This window comes from Pelodiscus sinensis, chromosome 1 (assembly GCF_052426305.1).
Source record: "Pelodiscus sinensis isolate ZL-2025 chromosome 1, ASM5242630v1, whole genome shotgun sequence".
NCBI classification, from domain to species: domain Eukaryota; kingdom Metazoa; phylum Chordata; order Testudines; family Trionychidae; genus Pelodiscus; species Pelodiscus sinensis.
In genome coordinates, this window is record NC_143052.1 from 16,187,109 (window position 1) to 16,212,500 (window position 25,392).

At 46.3% G+C, this 25,392-nt stretch overlaps 1 protein-coding gene across 10 annotated transcripts in view; it reads right to left on the reverse strand.

Annotated features, from left to right (window-relative positions):
* Positions 1 to 25,392, reverse strand: part of FRMD4A (FERM domain containing 4A) — a 436,582-nt gene that overhangs the window by 216,693 nt on the left and 194,497 nt on the right. The window contains exon 1 of one of the 10 annotated variants that reach the window (XM_075926052.2): positions 16,429 to 16,910. The exons of the other annotated variants lie outside the window; for them this stretch is intronic. The gene's annotated coding sequence lies outside the window, so the exon portion shown is untranslated. Of the gene's footprint in view, positions 1 to 16,428; positions 16,911 to 25,392 lie in introns of those variants that run through there. 10 annotated transcript variants of the gene reach the window in all.

The window sequence follows — 25,392 nt, forward strand, 5'->3', positions numbered from 1 at the left end:
GAGCAACTCTGCCTCCGGCTTCCTATAGTCAGCCCCTGGTCAGTTTCACTGGCAGCAGCTGAATCTGGAGCCAGTTCCGACTTACATACAAATTCAACTTAAGAACAAACGTATAGTCCCTATCTTGTACGTAACCCAGGGACTGCCTGTAATGCAGTGTGATGTAGAGGGTAAAGTACTAGATTCAATTCCTGGCTCTCTATTGCTGGTACAGTTGGTGACCACAGACAAGACACCTCACATCTTTACCTCAGTTTTTCCACTTGTAGAATGGGGATAACTATACTGACCTCGTTTGCCAAGTGCTTTGAGATCTAGGGATGACAAGTACTATGTGAGAGCTACATACACATTTGTTCATCCCAGAGTATTTCATCACAACAGAAAGTAAATTCCTCTTAAAAGTTAGTTACTGACTCTCTTAGAGCTTTACCTTTTGCATAAAGGAAAGATTTTTCTAGCCACTTTTGACATCAACATAAAGCTTTACATCTCTTTTGGTGATGGCTGTCCAAATATTTACACAGTGCATTTCTCAGGAAAGTACACAGAGAGGCTGGCATCTGTTTTGCGCTCCTATGTGAACCATTTTAGCAGCTCAACTCTTCTCCATTCATTTGGACTCCTAACGCCAAACACTGACTTCAAGAATCCTCTAGATTGTCCCCAGCATACTCTGGAGGCATACCTGAACAGTTACATTGTAGTCACAGCTCAGCCTGCCAGTAAATTACCGTGAGTGTGCACCGCTCACAGAACTCTTGGATCCAACACAAATAATGTTATTTAAAAAAAAAAAAAAAAAGAAACAGCTGCAAATGATCCTTTTTCAGCGGCTCTTCCAAAACAAAAAAATCCTGTAGGTGAAACCTGCCACACTAAATAACTCAAAGGCACAAAATGCAAATGCTATCCACAGTGTCAGTTCTATAAATATCCCTGGCACATTTCATTAGCAGTTGACTGCAGAAACAAAGAGGATACAATGTATTCTTCCATGGCTCAAAAAAATATATATATTATTGGAATGTTTCCTAGATGCTTGCTGCATTTACAGGAGGTAATTACTGTACTGAATTCACAAAAAACTATGTCACAGGAGCCTATTGTTTGGACGGATCCATAGAAGGAAGGAGGAGGGAAAGACCGGGGCCTTGATTGAAGAGATACTACTGGCTTAAATACCAAGCTCCTGTCTGAAAACTTTTAACTAACTGGTGGTCCTGGGACTCCTAAATTGTTAGATCTGGAAGAGATTAGAGAGAAAAAATACCTTGGTTTACATTGTGCTTAGGGATGCGAAAGGTTAACCGGTTAACTAGTTAACTGGTAAGCATCACCCTTAACGGGTAAGGATTACTGGTTCTGGTTAACTGGTGGAGGCTGGAACAGCTCCTTTTGCCTGCAGTGGGCAGGGGGCTGCTCCAGTCCTGCAGGGCCTGCCATAGACAGGGGCTGCTCTGGATTCCTGGAGAGGCCCCTGCCCACGGTGAACCTGGAGCCTCACAAGCAGGAGCTGCTCTGGGGGTATGTCTAGACTACATGGCTCCGTCGACGGAGCCATGTAAATTAGTTTACCTGACTTAGTCAATGAAGCGGGGATTTAAATAATCATTAAAATAAAAATGGCCACTGCGCTGTGCCGACAATCAGCTGATCCGGCACAGCGTGGCAGTCTCAACGCAGATCGGTCAACAAGGGAAGCCTTTGTCGACCGCTCCCTTATGCCTCGTGAAATGAAGTTTACAGGAACGGCCGACAAAGGCTTCCCCAGCCAACTGACCCGCGTCTAGACTGCCGTGCTGTGCCGGATCAGCTGATCGTCGGCACAGCGAGGTGGCCATTTTTATTTTAATGAAGTGGGGATTATTTAAATCCCCACTTCATTGACTATGTCGGATAAACTAGTTTACATGGCTCCGTCGACAGAGCCATGTAGTCTAGACACACCCCAGGTGTCAGGAGCAGCCCCTGTCTGGGGTGGGCCTGTGGCTCAGCCCCCCCCCTTAATTGGTTAACCAGTTAAACTTCACCTTTAACTGGTTAACCAATTACATGGGATTTTACATCCCTAGTTGTGCTTTTACCAGCGCTTTGGCCCGATTCAAGAAAGTATTTCTGTGACAAGCTGGACAGGTGCTCAACTAGCCCCAGCATGCCAAAGGTTATCCCAGACCCTTGACTATCACATGACTGATTGGGGTAAAGATACAAAAGTAGAAGGGAAGTGGCTGCCCATAGGCCTACCCTAGGGAACAGAGTGGCCTTTCCTTCCCACCTGGCTAAGGAGCCAGAGAAATCCCAGGCCACTGAGATCCATTGTTCTGAGTGACTTGTTGATGTTTGGAATCCTTTGCATGTGATTTATTAAAAGAAAGCCTGGAGGAAAAGGATTGAGAGTTATTCAACTTCCCCTGGGAAAGCCGTTAGGCATGTGTTTAAAACAAGGCATGTGTTTACATGCTTTTCAGAATCAGGGCCTCTGTGCAACTTCACTGCTTTCCTTTACACAGTCTGTTAGCCAGGCACGTGCCCCAGTTGTCTGCATAGGTCTTTCATGTAGCACCAGGGGAGAGGAGAAACATTTTCAAAAGAGAGGAAAAAGCGATTGTAGAACTACAAAAATTGGCAGGGGCGTCAAGGGTGGGTGTAGTAACTAGAAATGCTTCTATCACTCAGGGGTTAAGATGATGGTGTCTCTGTTTGTAAACTGTTCTGAGATCCCCAGATAGAAAGCAATACAGAAATCCAAAGTACTGTTCTCATATTTGTTCCACTGTTATAAAATACCTAGGGTCTTTTGGTAGAAGAGGCTAATGATGATTAGGAACTGGTGACCTAAATAATACTTTAGCAGCAAGTCCTACAGAGCCCTAATCCCATTTTGGAGTAAGAAGACACTAAAGCCAGGGGCACTCCATGGGCTACTCTTTGATTTACAGCTATTCACACTGTTCTTCCTTACTGAGAAGGTTACTCAGGAGTCTGTGCTAGGAGAGGCTAATTGCAAGCCTTCTGGTTCTTCACTATGAAGGCTGATGATCTTCCTTCTCTAGGCCAGGGGTGGGTAAAAGGTCCTCCGAGGGCCGAAACAGGTCCGCCAAGTGGGTTGATCCAGCCTGCGCAGGCCCTGCTGCTCTCCTCCGCCCCCAGGCCAACCAGGGCCTAGGGACGGGGGAGCACACGGCACTTACAGTCAATCCCAATCAGGGCCTGGGGTGGGGGGAGAAGAAGTCTCCTCCCACCCTGCAGGAGTCCGCACCTAAAGTCAACCACCACCTGATGCTCAGTTGGTGGTTGATTCTAAGCGTGGCGCTCCCTTGCAGGGCAGGGGCAGGGAGAGAGAGATGTCGCGTGCTCCTCCTCCCCCAGGACCCGATTGAGCTAGGGGCAGGGGAAGAGCGTGCAAAGCCTCTTCCCACCGCCAGGGGCGCAGGTGCCTAGAGGGAACCGCCAGCTGTTGTGAACAGCTGGCAGTTCTTTCTTGGAGGGGCAGGGGCAAAGATTTTGTGCGCACCCTCACCCCCAGACCCAATCAGGGTCGGGGGATGGGGAAGCACAGAAGTGTCCTGGCCCCACCCCTTCCGCCTGAGGCCCCGCTCCTTCCAGAGAGGCCTGCGGCCACTTCAAAAATTTACGAAGAGGCCTCTCTGGTCAAAAATTATTGTCCACCCCTGCTCTAAGCCCTCTCCTCAAGCATTTGCCACCTCTAAAAGTCTTTCTGTAGCAGCTTCAGGAGGGTAGCCGAGTTAGTCTATAACTAGAAAAACTTAAAAAACAACGAATAGTCTAGTACCACCTTAAAGACTGATACAACATGTAGATGGTATTATGAGCTTTCGTGGGCACAACCTACTTCTTCTGGCTAGGATCTCAAGCAATGACAGCATCCCTGTTCAAGTTAATGACAACCTTAAGTTTGAAGCTCTGGCCATAGATCCATAATTTCATACATTTGCAAAGTGCCACAACAGATGAAGATGCCCAGGTGATAGGAGACATACAATTAGATATGGGCTCATAAAAATGACAACATAGAACGTTCCTAGTATCCTCTAACGCTGAATATAAGTAAATAGTAGGGAAGGTACCAGTAGCATGGCACAGAAAAATAAGTAGCATTGTTCCTGGGTTTTGTAGGGTGTATGCAGCTGTTGGGTACCGCAGACAGCTTTCTTTGTGCAGCTTTTCACATCAGTTCTTAATGGTAAGAAAAAAAATCACAATGAAATGGTGTGTTTCATACACTGAGACCATTATATCCCAGACCAGGGAAGTAAACTGATATCGGTGAGGCTCAAACCAGAGTCCTGGCCCTTTAAATCCTCTTCTCCTGCAGGAGGGACAGGGTGGTGGTAATGCTATAAACAAGACTTTAGTGTTATTCAATGGACTTCACCTGTCAGGACAGGGCAACCCCTGCATACCAGGAAGTATTGTAAAGGGACAGGACTGCAGAATATTGCAAACATTTCTGTGAATGTGAATGCCATGAAGATAGTAACAAAGAAGAAGGAATTTAAGAGACCTATAACAAAAATGAGTAAGTGGTTAATTAGGGTTAGAGGAGATGACTTCTTGGGAGGAAAGATTAAAAGGACAAAATATGTATATCCTAAGGGGAATAACTTGACTATCTGAAGGATGGGAATAGCACAAGGGGAGAAATTATGAGCTATATGTGATGTTAAATAGACATAATGGAATGAAAGTAAACAATGGGCAAATTTAGCCTGAATACCAGGAATAACATCTTCCCTAGCCTTGAAGGTGCAAATGTCCTTTGTACCCACCGCTTCCTCGCTACACCTCTCCTATCAATTGGAGCAATACTTTCCTAGGAGCTGCTGAGTTCACTGTTTTAAGTTGACACTGTCAACCTGTGGAACTCCTTGACAGAGGATGTTGTGAAGACCAGGACTTTAACAGGGTTCAAAAAAAGAGCTAGATAAATTCAGGGAGGTTAGGTCCATCAATGGCTATTAGCCAGGATGGGTAGAAATGGTGTCTTTAGACTCTGTTTGTCTGGAAATGGATGACAGGAGAGGGATCATGTAATGATTACCTGTTGTGTTCACTCCCTCTGGGACATCTGACATTGGCCACTGTCAGCAGACAGGATACTGGGCTAGATGGATATTTGGTCTGACTCAGTATGGCCGTTCTTATGACAGCTGCCAGAAGAACTCTTGGCCTACAACTGGATCCTTTTCTTCCTAATGCAGGCAGGGAACCATTTTCAAAAGTGCCTATGTGACTCAGGCTGCGTCTCTACCACAATTGTGAGCACCCGCAGATTAGGTTTGCCTGAACTACCCCACTAGCAATAGCAGTGTAGCTGTGGTAACACAAGTGGCATGATGAGGTAGCTGCTCGAGTACATTACTGCTGGGCCTCATGGGTACCTGCTCGGGAAGCTACTCCATACTGTAGCAGCGAAGCTGCTGTTTCTAACACCTAGCTGGATCAAAGCTAACTTGGCGATACTTACATGCACTGTCCTGAGTCCAGTGTAGACACACTCTGTGGCTCTCAAAGCATTTAGAAATCTTCGAAAAATTCCCCAAGTGATTTTCTGCACAGACTGTTTCTTCAACCCCCCACAAACACTAAGGGAGGTAAAGGTCCAGATTCAACAAGCCATGTGCTTACACCCCTTCGTTTTTCATAAGACTGAAGCGCCTTGCTGAGTCAGGCCAAGTGAACTTTGTCTGTCTGTCTCCTTATACCCTTATATCCAGGGACAGTACAAAGCTGAGATCCTCAAAGATGAAGATCGACCATGCCACCTCTAAAACTCAAACAACTTAGTATACAATCAGTGCAGTTAGAATGCATTCTGAGTCTGAGACTGTACTTTGAGCCAATCGGCATACTACCCAACAGATTTCTGGAGCAGCTCACACTAGTGGTATATGTTTGAGAAATATACCAAAGTCTCAAGGGCCTACTTTCAACAGTATCCTGAGATAAAGGATTGCTTTCCTGGACATGCCAGTTTCCTCACCAGAATGATTGGTATGTTGTTTTATGTCATAGATCGCTTTTCTCTTTGAAAATAACATGTTTGTCTATAGCCTTTTGAAAAACAAAGGAAATCTGGACTTCCAGTCCCCTTTCTTCCTTTCATGGATCTGACATTGTTTCAAAGAATCATGGTATTTTTAATGCTTATGTTTTTCAATTTCAATTATATCCCCTGTCTACCATTTAAATGGACCCTACCTAGGAAAATAGGCAGTGTGGGTTAATAAATTTTAACAACACCAATTTCCAAACACTAGTATAGAGAGAGTTTAGCCCCTTTAAGGCAGGTTAGCTAGTCTAGATTCGAGGGGCAGGTTGGACCATGAACAGCTATCATGTTTTCCATCATGATCTATTTTCTTAGTCTAGACATGGCCAAAAATTCACTGGTCACAGACAATGTTCCCTCTAATCTTTTCCATCCATGTGTGGAATAAAATGTTACGTGCACCACGGCATATGTGAATGTGCACCACAAGTGGAAATAAAAATTTGAATCTTTCCTGAGTGGTCGCACAAACACACAGCTTACAGGGAACATTGATCACAGGGTTAGACCGTGCAAATGCCACTCAGTTTGCAAAACTCTCTTCATTTGAGTGGGGAGCCTGAAAATGCATCTTCCCTCCCATGTGCATAGCTCCTTACCATACAGGCCTCCATTCAGCAAGGCAGTTATGCACATGCTTAACTTTATAATCCTGTTCAAGTCCATCTTGCAAAGCAAAGCAAAACATGTGCTTAAGTGCTTAGCTGGATCAGGGCCTTGCTGCCCATCCAGCCTTTTCTTATGGTTAGATCTGGGAAGTGTTTGTTGCTCCTGTCCGACAGCTGTACTTTTCATGTAATTATTAAATGACAAGTGCTACAGAAATGGAATAAATCAACTATCTATTTGACTCTGTCTGTCTGTCATCTATCTGTTCAAGAATTCCTCCAAAACAGTAAGAGCTAGGACTGCCACATTTGGTGTACGGCTTTCTCTTATAACTTAAAGCAAGGTAAGGGTTTGGTTGAGCCAGGAAAAGGGGATGTGCCTGGACTGGGATTGCTTCTCCTAAAACGATACAGAAAAGAAAGAGAACCACCAGGCAGGTGAAAGGCGCTGACTGGGGGCACACTGCTGCCGTCCATGACTGACCCAGTCCTGAGCCTCCCACCCCTTCAGGGATGGAGGGGTTGAAGCACACACACCTCATAAGTGTAGGGGAACATTGCAGGCTGTTCCCCTTCGTCAGGGACGGAGGGAAAAGTGCACAGTTTGCTGCTTTCCTTACTCTGGCTGGGGAGCACAGAGGGCAGACGAACCTAGATCCGCCCCCGCCGCAAGACATGCACCTCTGCCCTGGGTTGTGCCCAATGGAGCTGCAGCAGCCATGGAGAGGCGCTTCTCACCTGGCCCCAAGCTGCTGCAGTGAGAGAGAGCAGGGGTAGTCCTCTCTCGCTGGGGCAGCCTGCATACGGAACCCCTCATCCTCTGCCCTTCCCCAGAGCAATGATTTAAATGATTTAATTGAGTTAAGGACCTGATCAATGCCAAGTAAATCTTCCAGTAATAAATACATGAATACATCCTGTCAGGACATCTGTTCCACCCCTGCCAGCTCAAGACAGTTCCCAGCAGTACATTTTCCTAGTGCTTTGTCAGACTGGATTAAGGTGAGTCAAGTGATGGTGCTTCCATCACTTACTTTCAGAATGTATTGCACAGGCCAATAGAACTAACAGATCTGTTCTGCTTAGAGCTCACTGCAACTGCAGCTAATAGAGGGATCCCCAAAGTCATTTAGAAGTGTGCTCAGCTGCTTGTGACTTCTTAGTGTGAAGCTGACGTGTGTACAGAATGCCAGGAAGTATCTTTCAGAGTCTTGGAAGATACTGGATCAAGAGCCAGCTTAACACAGAAATGTAAAGTGCAAATGCTACCAGTGCTCTCATTTCTGCTTGCATTGCAAATGCCAACTGTAATGCTACACAATCACACACTGAAGTGGTGTAGTTGCTTTTAGTAGCTGAGTAGGCTGTTTCAGTTATGCTCAACACAGACTTTCAGTAACTGTACCGTATATCGAATTCACAAGGCCAGCTTGTCAGCTAGCATAAATGGATGCTGCTTCCTGGAAGTCAATAGATCTGCACCAGCGATGGTATGTATACACAACTGCCCTAAATCTGCGTATCAAACCTCATTAAAAGAAAGACAGGAGTGTATTGGACTTCAGGATGGAGGACATACTGTCAAAGTCTTGCATACGTTATTAGAGACAGGGCTAACCTGCAAACTTTGGCTGCAAATTGGAACTTTGACCTGGAAAGGTATTGGAATAAAATGATTAAACAATCAATTTTCTGAAAGACAATAGGATTTTAAGCAATAGCCAGCACAGATTTGTCAAGAACAAATCATGCTAAACCAAACTAATTTCCTACTTACTGGCTAGTATATAGGGGAAAAGCAGCAGATGTGATCTATCTTATTTTAATAAAGCTTTTGACACAGTCCCGCCTACATTCTTGTAAGCAAAGGAGGGAGCTATGGTTTAAATGAAATCAGTATAAACTGGGGGCACAACTGGTTGAAAGAACATTCCCCAAACATAGTTAGCAATGGTTCGCTGTCAAATTAGGAGGGTGTATCTAGTAGGGTCACACAGGGATCACTCTTGGGTACAGTGTTAGTCTATATTTTTTTAATGTCTTACATAATGGAGTGGAGAGTGTGCTTATAAAATCTGCAGATGACACTTACACTGGAATCAAATACACTATTTTGGGATACCGGAAGTATCCGGAAATAGCACCGCAGTGAAGACGTACCTTAGAAAGGAAAAATCAAAAGCACACCTACGAAATGGGGAATACCTGGCAAGGTGGTAGCACTGCAGAAAAGATCTGGGGATTCTAGTAGATTATAAATTGAATATGAGTGAACAGTGTGATGTAGCTGCGAGGAAGTCTAATCCCATTGTGCGATGTATGAACAGAAATGGCTTAATGGAAGACCTGGGAGGCAATTTTCCTGCTCTCCTCAGCACTAGTGAGGCCTCAGCTGGAGTGCTGTCTCCTATTCTTGGTGCCACATATTAAGAAAGATGTGGACAAACTGGAGAGAGTCCAGTGGAGAGCAACAAAAATGGCAAAAAGTGTTTAGAGAACCTGACTTATAAGGAAAGATTTTAAACATGGGGCATGTCCTTAATCTTATGAAAAGAAGACTGAGTGAGGGGAGACCTGATAACAGTCTTCACATATGTAAAGAGCTGTGTTAGAGGTCTGTGATCAACTGTTCTCCTTATTGACTGAAGGCAGAACTAGGAGGACTGGGCATAATCTGCCGCAAGGGAGATTTAGGTTAGATACTTGGAAAATCTTTCAAACTATAAAGCTCTGGAACAGGCTTCCAAGGGAAGTTGTAGGATCCGTGGCCTGGGTGGATTTTAAGAACAGGCTGGACAATACCTGTCAGGGATGGTCGATGTCTTTCCTCATCACAGAGAGCTGGACAAGATGACCTCCTGAGGTCCCTGCCAGCCCAGCCTTACATGATCTTTGCAGGTTTAGTTTAGGCCTGTCTCCGTACTGTGGGCTGGACTGTGCCACTGGGGCTCAGCTCTAAGCCGGGATTGAGGTAGAGCTGTCCTGCCCCAGTAGGCACTCCTGGGAGGCACAATGACTCCCAGATGGGCAAGGGCAAAGTGCAGGACGTGCTGCTCCTCTGCACACACACAAACACTAATGGCTGGGGAGTGCAGGCAGGGAGGGGTGATCCTGCCTTCGCCTCACTTTCCTCATCTCTGGGAGGACCTGCTCCCACACAGGCTCCAGTCCTGAGCAGCCGTTGCATCTGGTGAAGCACAGGAGCGGCAAGCATGGTGCACAGAAACATTACACGAGAGTTTGGGATGGGAAGGGGAGAATACTATACACTATTTGAAAGTGTCTAGTGCTTAACTTCTGCAGCACTCATCTAGCCCATGCCTAAGCAGGGAAAGGCAGCGCAGGGGGCTGCCCCAGAATCTCAGACAAAAGAGAGCCCCTTTCAAGGAGTTTCCTCCTGTTCTCATGCAGCATGTTTGACGCAGGCTGAACTTTCTAATGCTTCCCAGATGCTTCTGGCTGGCCTCCAAATCTCCATGGCCTCACTCAGGTATACATCTCCCCTCCCCCCTCTCCAATTCCATCTTACTGCATGAGTCTAGTGGAAGCCTTCTGTTGCCATGTCACCATTTCCTACATGGCAATAGAATTTCCCATGGCATCTAAACCTCTCCAGAGGGGTTTTTTTAAACCCCCCACAAGTTTAACATCACAAGAGGCTGTGGGAGGAGCCGTAACAATCTGCTTTTCTCTAGCCTGCTTCATCATTACAGTGTGTGCGCGCGTATATAAACCAGGCACCATATCTTATTACAAATCCCCTAAGACACCTTCATCCTTTACAGCAAATATTTCATGTGGAATTGAAGGGGGTCCAATCTCCCCCTGGATACAAAAGCATACAGGGCAGACGGGTACCATGGTGATACGCACCCTAGAGAAACCCAACACAGAGTTTTAGCAATGCTAACAAGAGTTACCATTCATGTATACATCAAGGACAAAACAGACCTTCAAAAAACAGTGTGATCCACAGTCTCTCACTTTCAAGAGTAAAGTTTCAGTAACAAATGAATACGGCAAAAACTGAAGAGATTCTCTGTGACATTCCAAAGGGCTACATGCTGATAATAAAGAGGATGGGGGTGGTTGTTTGGTTTGCGGATTTAGGTAGGTTAATTGAAATTGCTGTTGTGGAGATTTTTGACTATAGGATTTTGTGCTGATTCTGAAAGCCTTTTGCTTGATACGGCAGTTTTCCACAGTAGACTTCTGCTATGCAAATGTAATCTAACAGCATTAGGGTCAGATGTTTTGCTGCTCTGCTATTGGCAGAACCGTTCCCAACTATATTATGCTTTCAGCCCAACAAAGGCTACGGATGAGAGTTCAGTGTGTGTGGTATGGCTACAGCCATGCTGGAACCCATGTGGCTAGGAAACTAAAACAGTGGATTTATTTTGATTGAGAGATTTTGAACTTCTAAGGAGGAAAAATCTAAAAACAGAATCAAAGCCTTGCACACTTGCCAGCACAGCATTCATTGTCTAAAAGCACTCGCACACTCCGACAGTAAACACAGTGCATACAGATTTACGTGGGATAAAATGGGTTGGAAAATGTTCTGAAGCATGTTTTTATTTTTTATAAATATTACAGTTTGCTTTCTAGACTAGGTGTGAAGCACTTTACTAGTAATACTTCACTTTTATATAAAGCTCTTCATTTGGTGATTTCAATGGTCTTTACAAACATCACTTAATTAAGTCATAGCACAGCTCCCTGAAGTAGGTAAAGGACTAATGGGTCACTTCACCACCCAACATGTAAAAGGCAGCCACCTCTGGGGTGTAACGCAGCGGCCAGCATGAGGCAACACTCCACAACAGTTTGGGGTCAAGCAGCAAAGAAGAAATCTGTATCTAATCAAAAACTGCACTGGGAATTTAAAGGAGGAAGTGTCTAGTTACCTGAAATGGAATTTGGAACATTCCCAGTTTTATGAAAAGTGCATTGGGGTCTTTAAGCACCAAAAGAGGCCAAGACTAGGGATGTCAGCAGTTAACCGGTTAACCGAGAAGCTTATTGGTAACTGGTGGCCCAGCCAGGCTGCTCCAGCCCAGTTACGCCCCCTGCCTGCAGAATCCCAGTTAACCTGTTATCTGGTTAAATGTAACATTTAGCTGGTTAACTGATTATGGGATTCTACATCCCTAGCCAAGACCCAGGGTTCATTTCTCTCTTGCGTTTTAAGTTGCTCCAGGAGTTTATGCCAGCTGAACCGCCCCATGGGAATACACTATTTGTACAGGGATACTTCAGGATGCTGCTGAAACTGCTCTATGCCAGCCATGGAATAGGGGATGGCGCAGAGAAACGATCGTGACAAGAGAACACCATGCTCCTGTGACTCATTTGGTGCATGGTCTATCGGGGGCTGTGGTAGCCAAAGAAGCAAGTCATCAGGCTCTAGCTGCCCCGTAAGGAGCCAGAATGCAAAGGTGGCTTGGAACAGAGGGTCAGAGAATCAACCCCCTTGTGTGTTCATCACTATGAGACTGTGCTTTTGGAAACACAGTCTCCTCACGCCCCCAACCACCGAACAGGAGCTCTTATTCAGCAGTGAATCAGAGAGATGAGCCTCTTGGCTGTCAGTTGTGGTCTCTAGCGGATAGATCTCAATGCCAGGAGGCTGGGACACCTGAACTCACTATGAGGCCACGGAGAATCATTTCTCTTCTACTGCTTTCCCTCTCTGTACAGTGGTTAATGCTGATTCTCACCTCCCTAGCTTGGAAGGGGTGTTGGGAGGGCTAAGCAGCTAGCGTGCTTACTTTGCCAAATGTACGTACCAGGAGGTTGTTATGTACACGGTCCCAAAGCACCAAAGTGTCATCTCGTGGCTTGCAAACTACATTTGATCCAGCCCAGCCCTCCTTACACCTTGGGGAAAAACATCATGCCATGCAACATCCTCAGGAGATGCTGCTGAATACAGAATCCTTCTAACTCTTACTTCCCTATCATAAAAACCAAGACACCTCCATCATCATCCCTCTCCTTATAGACCTTGTTCTCTTTCCTCTCCACAGCTATCACTGGCCTCTTCGCACATCACAGGTTGCTTGGTGCGATCGCCTTCTCCAGGGCAGCTCCTGCTATAGCTGTTGCTTCCCCTGCAATGACTTTCCATCTCGTTTCAATGTATCTTTTTTCTCCTGTCTATATAGCCCTGGGTTTTACTCTCCCCGCTGCAGTTACTGAGGACTCCAGAACTCTCCTGGTATTATACAAATACTAGTCAACAGCATCATCCTTTTTTGCAGTCTTTAAGTCTGTAAAATATTTTGGAGGTACCGTCTGTATGGCAGATGCTGAACATATACACCTGTGCTGTTTCATGTGTCACACCCACCTGTAAAGACTTAACCTTAAGGCCACTGAAGTCAATGGCCAGGCTCTCACTAGGAATGTGAAAGTGTAACTGTGTATCAGAGGCAGCAGTGTGGTGGTGGTGGTGGGGGGTGGGGACAGGTGGGAGCCAGTGCACTTCGGGAGCCAACTTAAAAGTCGGCTTCCCACGCACACTGGCTCCTAGGGAGCCGCCTCCCCTGCAATGTGTAACCATGTAACAAAATTTTCAGCAGTTACATGTTTACTTGAATACAAGCATTTTAACATTCCCTACCTCTCACTGATTCCAGTAGGCCCCATAGGACTTGACAGCCAGCTCACTGGATGCAGTAGATGAAAATTTTCACTCTCCCTCCATAAATTCAGAGTGCCTGGAGAGGAGAGCACTAGAGGATGCCTATCAACTCAAGTGAGGGTAATACTTCCTCACTAAACCAGTGATCACACTTGCACCTAGTGTAACCATCAGCAGCTGCATTTGAACCTGGGACTTCTGGAGTTTTAATATAGGCACCACTACAGGATAAGCCATAAAGCCCTCAGCTTAGGCTGTGGAGCTCCTTTGTTCTTAGCTCTCACTCTAAGTGGGCTAAGTGCCAATGCATGGGACAGTGAACCACACTAGGGCCACGTCTACACTGAAAGGTTTTTGCGCAAAACAGCTGTTTTTGCGCAAAAACCCATGGTGTGTCCATTCCTCAAATACACTTTTGCACAAGGAAATCAAAAGTAAAACGGCAGAACAGAGGGTTCTTTCAACCATAGGTAAGCCTCCTTTTATGAGGCATAACTCCCTTTTGCACAAGAGTTCTTGCGCAAAAAGGCAAGTGTGGACGCTCCAGAGGGGTTTCTTGTGCAAGAAACCGCTATGGGAAAAAACACAGGTGCTCTGATGGCCATTCTGTGAACGGCCATCAGAACTTTCTTGTGTAAGAGCGTCCATGCAGTGTGGATGCTCTCTTGTGCAAAAGTACATGGCTTTTGTGATGTGCTTTGAGGTGTGGACGTGCTCTTTCGCAAGAAGTTTTTGCGCAAAAGGCTTTTTGCACAAGAAGCTTGTAGTGTAGACGTAGCCTAGGTGTGTGGGTTACACTAGCTTATGTTTTCATAATGCCACTGGTACCACATTCCTAGCATGTGTCTTTTTTTTAAAAAGCATTTTACTTAGAGCACAAGGGTTTATTTTATATTCTTCCAGAGCTAGATCCAGTCAGCCTTGCTCCTGTTAAGTAGTTGACTCCTCCCTTGCAGACTAAAGTCAGGTCTACAGTACACATTTATATTGGCATAACTATATCACTCCAGGGTAGGAAAAAATCCAGGTCTAACCAGCGCTAAGTCAATAGGAGAGCTTCTCCCATCAACATCGTTACTGCTTCTTGTGGAGATGGCTTAATTACACCGATAGAGACCTTCTGCCATTGGTGTAGTAGTGTCTTCACTCAGGCACTACAGCAGTGCTACTGCTGCAGCAATGTTCGTGAAGACATGCCTCAAGAAACAAGCAGTTTCTACCATTTTCCTCCTCTCCTGCTTGGTCCCTCATTTGCAGAAAAAGCAACAGTTATTTAGCCACCAAACACTTCTGCTGCCGTGCCCCCCTCATGTGCTGTGTTTCAATAAACTCCATGTTCAATGGCAGAAAATGATCAGACTTGTCTGCTGCTAAATCTTTTCCCCTGATAGAACAAGGCAATTTACAATCCCAGACCCACCAGTCCAGCTTTAGCCTTGCACCAGAGAAGTCAAGGGGAGATTTAAATGGAAGCAGCAGCAGACTCCCATACACTACTGTAGATGGGATGATTATATTGTTGCTAAAGGTTACATCCCAAACCAAGCTACTGCTAGCGGCTGGTGGAATTACTTGGTCACCAAGTCTTAGTGGTACTAAAAAAAGATGATGAATGGACAGACCCCGGTTAGTAAGAATGGACAAATTCCAAACAGTTCCGACACTGGGGCCAGATTCTTAGTTGGTATAAATCAGCAGAGCTCCATTGTATCTCTTGGTATCTGGTATAAAATATTACTTGCTGCACATTGTCAGCAGAGAATAAGCTTCTGGCAACTAGTGCCAGAAAGGTTAGAACAAGTAGCTCTGAGCAGCCATCCTGAGCCAAAGCATAATAACGTTGCCAGGGTCAGCAACAAGCAATGGGTTCAAACAGTGTGCAGTCAGCTATTCACGCAACAGCCTTCCTTGTGGGCCCTCTGCCATCCCCAGAAAGCAAAAAAGAATCAATCTACTAGTTTAGCTCCATCAAGATCTTGTCGGTGCCAGGGATTCAGGTTTCGGCAGGGAAAACGGCATGGTCACACAAACCAGAGCTCCCAGTTCCCTGCACTACACACTCTCAGAGCTGTTCACAAAATCAGAGGGGTATAAATCCAGAAGAAGTGAGTTGAAATCAGTGGACTTACTCTGGTATAAAACTGGCACAAGGGTAAAGCAGAATAGAGCTCTGTAGCTTTAGGAAAATGCATGTGTGCTGTAACTATAAACTCCATAGTGAGCCAGTAAGTGCCATACAGAGCACACACACAAAATACTCCTCTTTCCACTTTACAAAATTTTAAGTGCAGCTATTTTTACTTTGTTTAGGATGCTTTAAAGGCTGCGGTTCACATTTCCCCACAACCTGGGTTCTCTCTGAGCAAGTACTGCTAGATCATTAGCATGTATTGCTAGATGTGTATTACTAAACCAGTGCCAGAGCTATTATTAGAATCGTCTCTCCTGGAAATGTTGCATAGATGCTCCAGTCTACTTTTCTAATTCTTCCCCAGCAGCAAACAGGCTAAAAATGCAGCCGGAAAAGCAGTCTTACATTTGCAGTGCATGTAGATTTATGCCCTCAGAGAAAGATTAGAAAGAGGGCCATTTATTTGCCATTGCTAGACTTTATATGTAGCAACTTTCCTGCTGCAATCTAGGACCAGCAGCATGTTTGAAGTGAAAAATATTTCAGGGGCTTTGCTTTTGCAGCCCCCCCCCCAGCTCTGCATTTAACTTGCTGCAGCCATTTGGAATGTAGAAAGAACAGTCCATCTTAGCAGTCAATGGAAGCATGCATCCAGATTTGTCTGAATTCACTCATCTCCACCTCCCAAATCTTTACTCCCCACCCCCAATGAATTCACACTGCTAGCACCTCTGCTTCTTGGACACCACATTTATCCATTTAAAGCCCCCCCCCCCCCACACACACATTTCTGTCTCTCCATTGAAAATCGGGGGGGGGGGGGGAGCCCTTGTATCTTATATAGAGATTTGTTTGTAAGAGATAAAAGATCTAGTTTGAGCTGTTCTTCCCGCAGCATTTTAAATATGCAGCATAAACCTTGGCCCCACCGAAATCCCTATCTGAAAACAAAGGCACACGTTACCTTTCTGTTATTTTTTCACCTCAGCGGCAGCAGCAGCACTTCAGATTTCAACCAGATTGTCCAGAGAAAAAAGCATCCCATTAAATCCAGATTAAGCAGGCCTTTGGCCTAACAAGCAGCATCCATTTCCCTGTCCCTCCTCCTCTGTGTGGTCTGCTAGGAATCAGGCACAGCCCTTTTCTCCTCTCCTCTCCCCTCCCCTCTGTGTGTGTGTCTGCAAGGAGTTCCACAATGCTACCACATCCCATCTCCCGGCTAACGGTCTCTTAGATAGACACTGGCGGCGATCCAGAGCAAACCACAGCAATCTCCATCCTCAGCAGCTTAGCGAGCGAGTGGGGGAGAAAACACACACACCAAACCAAAACCTGCTTGCAAGGAGATTTCACACATGCGGAACATGCCCCCAGAACAGCATGGGAGCCGCTGCAAAGCAAGAGCCCTTTCTGCAGGCTGTGCTTCTTTCTCGAGCTTTTCCCATCAATAGCTCACGTGCCGGTGAAAACACACTTTGAATGAAAGGAAGCTGGCTCTGTGTGTGTATGTGTGAGAGAGGGCAAAAGCGGGGGGGGGGAGGGAAGTGGGGAAAGGATCAGCCACTGACGCTGGGTCATGTGAAACATATGAACCCTTGCAAGCAACATGCAAGTATATTCATTTGCTGAGTTCTGCCTTCTAGCATCTGGGTTTATGACTAATACCAAACCTGGAAAATGAGATGAAAGATAGGCAGTATTGGCAGGGGTGTGAGTGGATTTCCCTACCATGCCTAATCCACGCATACCTTTAAATAATAATCATCATCAGGAGAAGGGGGTGGGGAGAAGCAGCCTGGACTTGTTAATCTTTCAATTTCCTTTCCGGCATATGCTGTCAAGGCAAAGTTATGTCTTGAATTATGCTAGCAGCAGGAAGGAGCTATGCTGAGTTGGGGAAAATATTCCTAAGGAAAAGGAAGAGGAGGGAACAAATCAAAGAGCATAAGAAAAACTCAAAGAAATCCTACAGTCAAGAGGCCCTGAGTTTGCTGAGAAATCGGCACCCGTCTGATTGAAAGATGCAGCATCGTGGGGCTATATCCTGTCAAAAGGCTTGTCTGCACACTGTTGTTGTACCACCGGTATAAAAGGTCCAAGCATGCAAGTGTGGCTGCAGGTCTTAGACCAACCTAGCTGTTCCTGTACATAGAGGGGGATCAATTATAAGGGGGAAAGACACCCTTATGCCAGCATAACCCAGCAGCCCTGACACCACTGAAAAAGGGAGAGTGGCATTTGCTTCACAGCCGTAGTTAAGACCTAGCGGGCTTTTAGCTCATGCAGGAGAGGCTCATTTCTTTTGCCCCTAAAGTCCCAGGTTCAATCCCACCTGCTGATGATCCAGGCTGTTGGCTTTACACCAGTATAACTGTACCCACCCTGGGGGCTGTAATGGTATAACAAGACCATATAAAATCACGCCCCTAAGCGAAACAGTTAAAATCAGTGCAGACTCTATACAGGACAGATCTAAGCTAGGGTGACCAGGTAGCAAGTGTGAAAAATTGGAGAGGAAGAGGAGAAGCAAGCGGTAAGAGCAGGGGTGGGCAATCTTTTTTGGCCGGGGACCACTTAAAAATTTTTTGAAGTGGACTCAGGCCTGGCCGGAAGGGGCGGGGCCTAATTCAGAAGGGGCGGGGCCAGAATGCTTCTGGGCTTCTCCACCCCCAGACCATAATGTTCTGGAGGTGGGGGAGCCCCTTTGCCCCCCACCTTCCCACTAGGCACCCATTAGGCACCTGCTTGGCCAGGGGGCGGGGGAAGCGCAGGAAGCCTCCTGCCCTGTGAGCAGCACGTGGCACTTTGAAGTGCCGCGCACTCCTTGTAGGGCCGGGACAAGATGAAGGGAGCTTCATGCAGCTCCCCGGCCCCCAGACCCTGATTGGCCTGGGGGCGGGGTAGCGTGCGAAGCTTCCGCTCGCTCTGCTCCCGCTCTGCGTGAACGTACGGCACTTGGAAGTGCTGTGTGCGCCTCGCAGGGTGGGGGCACGGGGAGCGCGTGACGTCTCCTCCCGCCCCGCGAGGAGCACATGGTGTTTCAAAGCTCTGCGTGCTGTTCACAGGGCGGGAGGAAGTTTGCATGCTCCCCCGCCCCCAGCCCTTAATTGGTCTGGAGGCGGGGGAGCAGCAGGGCCTCAGTGGGCTGGATCAACCTGCTTGGCAGGCCGGATCAAGCTCACGGAGGCCCTTTTGCCCACCCCTGGGTAAGAGGCTCCTATAGAAGACAAAGCCCCTTGCATTGGGACATCTAGGACACCCTGAATCTAAGCCTATGTGAAAAGTGGTCCAAACCATGACAGTTTATCTGTAGCATTTGGGGTGATTGCTGTACAATACTGGAGGGTGTTTTTCCTTTTCTTAGTGAAGAAGCTTCCACATTTCGCTTCTCACCATTTCCCTTTGAGGACTAGATTTTTCTCCTGCAAGGTAACCCCTGAGCAGGAGCTGTTGTCAAGCGTTTCACAGTGACTCTAGTGGGAAATGCTTTCCAGAAATAGCACTGTTTTGATGTGAGGAAAATATGAGAATCGGGGGCTTTTACAGACATTTTCTGCATTTATCTTATACTACAGGGGTGCTGCTTGCAACTCAGGCTGAGTGCAGTTTTTCACTTAGAGCAGGGATTTAATTTTTGTTCGGTAGTGTCTCCAAGATAGCACTGATCCTTTAAAGCAGCGGCAGGGAACCTAAGGTCTATGGGCTGGATGTGGCCCACTGCTTGCCTGGATTCGGCCCCCCAGGCTCAGGGTTCCCCCCCTAGTATCAAAGAGCCCACAGGGCTGGAGAACCCAAAATCTACTAGCCTGGGCCAGTGTTCCCTCTAAGATGAGCACTTGGATGGCCACCCAGGAAAGATTCGGGTGCTGCCCAGCTGATTGGCAGAGTGCCGACAGTACTCACAGCTGCCAGCATATGTTTCTATTGATAGTGCACATCTGCATATGCCTCAGTGCACATGACAAAATTTATTCCACACATGGATGGAAAAAATTAAGAGGGAACATTGGCCCAGGCCTCACTAGGCTCTCATGTGTGAGTGGAATGTGGGGAGTATTTTTCTCCTTCTCAGTCGTGGGACATGCCAGTGAGGATTTTTGTTGTTGTTTTTGTTTTGCTTCTCACTTCTGTGCAGTTCCCAACTGATTTTTCTGTGGGTCAGCGGCCCCCTGACCCCCAAAAGCTTCCCCACCTCTGCTCTGAAGAGTGACTGGGTTTGAACAAAGGTTGATTTCTTTGGCATCGTTCTGATTAGGATCCTATAACAGGACTAGCCAAGAGAGCTTGATTTGATTCCCACCTCTGCAGGGTCATTTCACGGCTCCATGCCTCAGATTCCCCATGTGTCCAATGGCAAGAACAGTGCTGTCTCCAGGGCAAAGAGCTTGCAGACAACGGATGAAAAATGCTATGGAAGAGCATGATCAGAGAGATGGCCCATTTCACGCTCAGAAGGCCCAGCATGGTCCTGTCTCCAGGGCCAAGTGGCCTGGCACTTTGTGAAATGGCAGAGCACACCTAGATGGCCATGTTTGCCTTGTGGTCTCCAAACCCTGCCGTAGTCTCTTCATCCTATACTGCTGCTGGGACGGTTTAAATAAACAGGGAAGTGATTCTGTCCTCGAGTGCTAAGGGCCAACATGGGGAGGAGATGGGGGTGGAGAGCCAAAAGCTGTGTGTGTGACTGATTTCCCTGCTGTAGGCATGGCTGCAGAGGGCAAAGCCCAGAGCAGAAGAGAGAAGCAGGGCAGGCATACTCAGCCTGGCCCCTTAACACAGCAGTGTGTGAGACTCTGTGTCTTCCATTCCTTCCTCCCCAATAATTCCCCGGTCAGGAGACAGAAGGGGGACCCTGCAAGAAGGCAGAAAGCCACCCGCCAGGAGAGTCAGGAGAAGACAGGCCCTCGGGGGCCAGTTCTTTCCTAGTTCGGCATGTCCCCTCGGAGCATTTCTCAGCCAAAGGCTCCAGCGTGTGTCAGACTTGCCTCCCCTGGGGGCACAGAAGCTGTTGCTGATCTCTGCAGGGAGATGGAGCAGTCCCAAAGGAGGTTGCTCCAGTCATGCTGTTGAGCAGACTGAAAGGAGCAGCTGGAGTGCTCGTGCAACCAGGAACGCTGGCGTGTGGGGAGCCAGCGCAGGCAAAGTCCCAGGCAGAGCAACTACAGCATCACTGGCCGTGCATAGGCAACAGAAGCGGCATTTTCAGGAGTGGTCACCCCCTGTTTTATAAGCAGGGCAGGCTCCTGAGCTGCTGGTGGCAATGTACTTTCTTGCTAGATGAGATAGACCTAAATAGTGATGCTGAATAATATAGCACGGAGGTTCTCAAACTTCATTGCACCGCATTACTACCCATCCCTGAGCGGGGGAAGCCATACACTGCCCAAGCCCCACTGCCCCCGGTTTAAGTACTCAGGCTTCAGCTATGGGTCCCAATGAGTCTAATGCTGGCCCCGGCAACCCCAATAAAAGGGTGTCATGCCACAGTTCGAAAACAGCTGATACAGCATGTAGCTCTGTTGTCATGTAGGTAGCAACAGCCCAAAACACCAGCCGACTTGGTCCCTTGTACAACTGCTTTGGACATGGATTTTCCCCATTTTACAGCATTGACCCCACATTTTGATGAAGCTGGATCAGAACTTTAAACCCACCATTTCAGGGACATACCCATTCTCCCCCCCACCTCAGTTTTCACCCAGGTGGGGTGAAAGAGAAGGCTCTACTTTATGGACTCTCATTGGTTGCAGCCCAAGACGGCTAAAATCTCACTAGACAGCTGATCTCAAGAGATTATTGGTATTTGTGATGGAATTTGGGTGCTGCTGCACCTCCTTACTGGAAGCAGTTTCCATCATATATAGGGGTTACAATTTGGTTCAAGGACTCTCAACACCCCCACGGTACACACTGTTCCATCGCTCCTGACCAGAAATCTTTTCAGAATAGCCCAAGTTCTGAACCTCAGCCCTCACTGGCTCTGAACACAAATGCCATTCCAAACCCAGACAAGCTCAGAATGAAAATAGTGCATCGCTCCTTCATAGAAACATAAACTTGTCTCAGGACATCACTCACCATGCAAGTGTCTGCTCAGGCTTGTTCTAGCACAGGAATGTGCCAGTCCAATGGACTTCGCCCTCTGTGAGGTAGCTACTTCAATTAGAAAAGCCCCAAAGTATTATCCCTCACGCATCTCCCTGCAACACAAGCCAAGCCGTTCTTTGACTGAAAGCCATCCTCTCTTGACACAGCCTCCCTCCACTTACATACTGAACCACACCCTGGCGGCACAGTCTTCTGTTCCCAGTGGGAAAGCAGAGCTTTTGTGATAAAGAAACAGCAAGAGACAGTGGAAGCCTCTAATTGAAAAGTGATTTGTTTCATGTACAGTAACAAAGTTTCGCAGAAAGGTGAGATTCAGTCTGCCCAGCTGACATTTCAGTGCAAATACTAACTCACAATGGCCCAAATCCTCTCCGCTCTGCACAGGGCCCAAAGACATGGTCTGGGCACAGGCCAGGTATCAAGATGAGTATGGTGTTTCTGATTAAAATATGACCATCTAGATCACTGTTGCAACTGCTGTTATATATTTGCAACAAATCTTGTACAAAGTGGGTCAAGCAAGGCGTCTATGAAAAGCTTGTGATTTGCTGGTTATGATCATGTTATTTGTATGCATGTACTATTTTTGTATGTGAAGTTATGAGTATTGGCTATGTACTTGTATTTCAATAGCTTTGATTCTGAGTAGCACCAGTGAAGCATTTGGCCTGCATATTTTGAAGGGACTACGTAAGTTTGATGGCCCATTGAGAAGTAATTGACTCACAATGGATCTTGGGAAATGCCTGTCCACGTCTGATGAGCCTTCCTGGGGAATGTGCAGACTAGCCTGTGGGCAATGGCTTCCACCTGCAAAGTACGGAGTGACTTGCCCATGTGACTGCAAGTCACTAAGACAGGTGATTTGCCCATGTGACTGCAAACTCCATCTTGCTGCTGTAATTTTCCACAGTGAAAACAATGGATTTCCTTCCACATGGCAGAGGATATAAAAGACCTTGGAAACCCCTTCATATTGTCTTCAAACCTGCTGTTATATATTCTCACTGATTCTGTTGGCCACTCGTTTTGGGTGCCTTGATATTGGGGTGTTGTAGAATTAGAAACCATGAATTCATATCTCTAGGAGCACAACATTATGGGGATAGCAGTAAGTTAGAAAGGTGGGACACGCAGAAAGCAGTGGGAAATAATTTGTTCTGAAGGTCAGTGTTCCTTCCCATTTCCCAGTCAGACCTATCAATCAGCAGGGATCATAGGGAATGGTATATAAATTCCCTCACATAAATAGCAAGAAGAGTTTTCATTTATGTATTCTCTTTAATCCAAACATCTCAAAGCACTGCACACTATCAATTAAATAAGCTTTGCAATACCCTGAGAAGTAGGAAAGCGTTATCTCCACAGGCAGACAAAGAGAGGCCTAGTAACTTGCCCAGCATCATCTCCTGAGTTAGCAGCAGAGCCAAGAATAAAGCCAGCATTCAAGACCCTTTATCCCAATGCTGAAATCACTAGGGTACGTCTATGCTGCAACGCTACTTCAGGATATCGGAGTATCCCGAAATAGCCATCCCGCATCTTCACAGCAAGCCCGTTCTTTTGAAATATAATGGGCTTGCTATTCTGACATCCCTGTAAACTTCATTCCACGGGGAGTAAGGGACGTTTTGGAATAATGGGTTATTTTGAAATTTGGCGCTGCATAGATGCCAAATAGCTGAATAAGCTTTCAAAATAAGATCAAAACAAGATACACAATTTGCGTATTGAGCTACGGTAGACGCACCCCAGTCTTCTCCTCTTCTCATGGACATATGTATTGAAACACAGAGTTATCTAATAGTAAATCTTTCAAGTATGACTGTTCATCTTATGCTCAAACCTCTTTTAATGGTCTAGTATAATTCAGAAGCAAGAGCAACAATATTTTTCTTCAAGAAACTTCCATAGCTCCACAAGGTTTCTGGGGTTGTCAGTACCCAAACAATGAAACTAGTTAACAACAATTTAGTCTGGACTCATCCAAGCTCTAATCCTCAGGATGATTAGAAGCAGGCTGGAGCTCAGTCTTGCTCCAGCCAGCTTGTATTGTGGCAGGACCTGAAAAGGGAACAGCAACCCAAAATATTTAATTTTAAAATATGCAGAGGGAAGCAGCTAGCAAGCAGATTCCCAGACTAAAAAATAACAACACACCAGTTGCTTGTTATTGCTTTCTGATAATAAAGTTACCAAAAACACACAGTGGCCCCATGAAAAAGAAAAAAATGTTGACACTAATTTTCATTCTCATTATCAAAGATTAAAGCATCCACATCCTTTTATGGAATGGGATGCTAGGCCTGAGGGTGCTATCCAAAAGTGAGAGCCATTACATGAACATTTCTAGTGTTTTCAGAAGTGTAATTCAGCCCTTATAAATTTTGCATGGGCCAGAACTGTATTACTGTAATTAGTACAAAGGGGGTTAGATGAAATGTCCTATAATAAAATAATGCTTAGAGAGCTTTGCATCCACAGATTTTAAGGAACTTCGGAAAGAGAATGTTGTTGCCCCAGTGTAACACTGAGCCACACGGAGATGAAGTGTAGCTAAGTGATTTAGGAGCCCGATTCACATTTTCAAAAGTAGCTTAGACACTTAGGATCTAACACTGAAAGTTTATGGTACTTATGCTTCCATGATCCATATCCTCTAAGGCATTTAGGTGCCTAACTCCAATTGAAATCAATGAGTTAGGCATCAAAATAACGTGAAGGATCTGGGCCTAAGTCACTTTTGAAAATGGAACTTAGACACTTTTTGAAAATTTTAAGCTAAGCAATTTGTCCAAAGCCACAGAGTGAGTCAGTGACAGAGGTGGGACTGGAACTGGTCTTTGCACTTCCTGATGTCCACTGGACAATGCTGCTGTCAGACAGCCCTGGAGAGCACAGACCGTGGTCAGCTGCAGGGTAAGTGGCCGTGACTCCCATTAAAGTCAGTGGACATTGCACTGGGTTAGAACAGGGCTTAATATGCTTCTTAACTGCCAACAAGTGTCACTGCCGCTACGCAGCAAACAAACCTCTACACTGGGAAACCAGGAATTGGACTGAAACGACCCACTCATCACACACATCATCAAGAAGGCCTCAGGTCCTGACTCCTATCAGCTGTTACTCGTGTGGGCCTGGATTTGAGCCAGCGACCATGAGGTGAAAAGTTCCAGACCCATTACCAAGCCAATCCCCACCATCTCATGTGTGTTCAGTAATAGCCTGGAATGAATTGTCATTCTGATGCTGCGAGATACTGAGAGCCCAGATCAACGACATGGAAACCACAGGATGATTCAGAAATGTGAAATGGAATCTTTCATACACGGCACTTTGTGTAGCCGGATATGGACCAGGTAACCTGTAAACAATTCAGGAGGCAGAAGCTGTGAAATACTGTGTGCTACAGGGCAGAGAATTACAAATTGGCTGCATTACCCACAAGATATTTCCAGTTAACTTTTACCCAGACATGTTACACTCGTGAGAAAATGATGCATCTTTTCTTCCATCCCATTCTTCCACTGGTTTCCAGAGCAATCCCTTAAGTCCTAGGAGTGCAAAAGAGGAAACTGGGTATGGGAGAAGGGGAGTTTGGCTTTGGACAAAATATGCCTGCAGGGCATATCATCAGTTTTCTTGCAGACTATACAGAACAGATCCTGGGGAGCTAAAGGAGGAAGGAAGCAGAGCTTGGCGTTTCCAAAAAGTTAGTATAATAAACCCTCAGTTTATTAGACTACGAAGGTGTATGCCAGCAGGATGCTGAGTGCTTACACCGGCAAATAAAGCTGAGCTTGGGTAGTGTCCATCACTC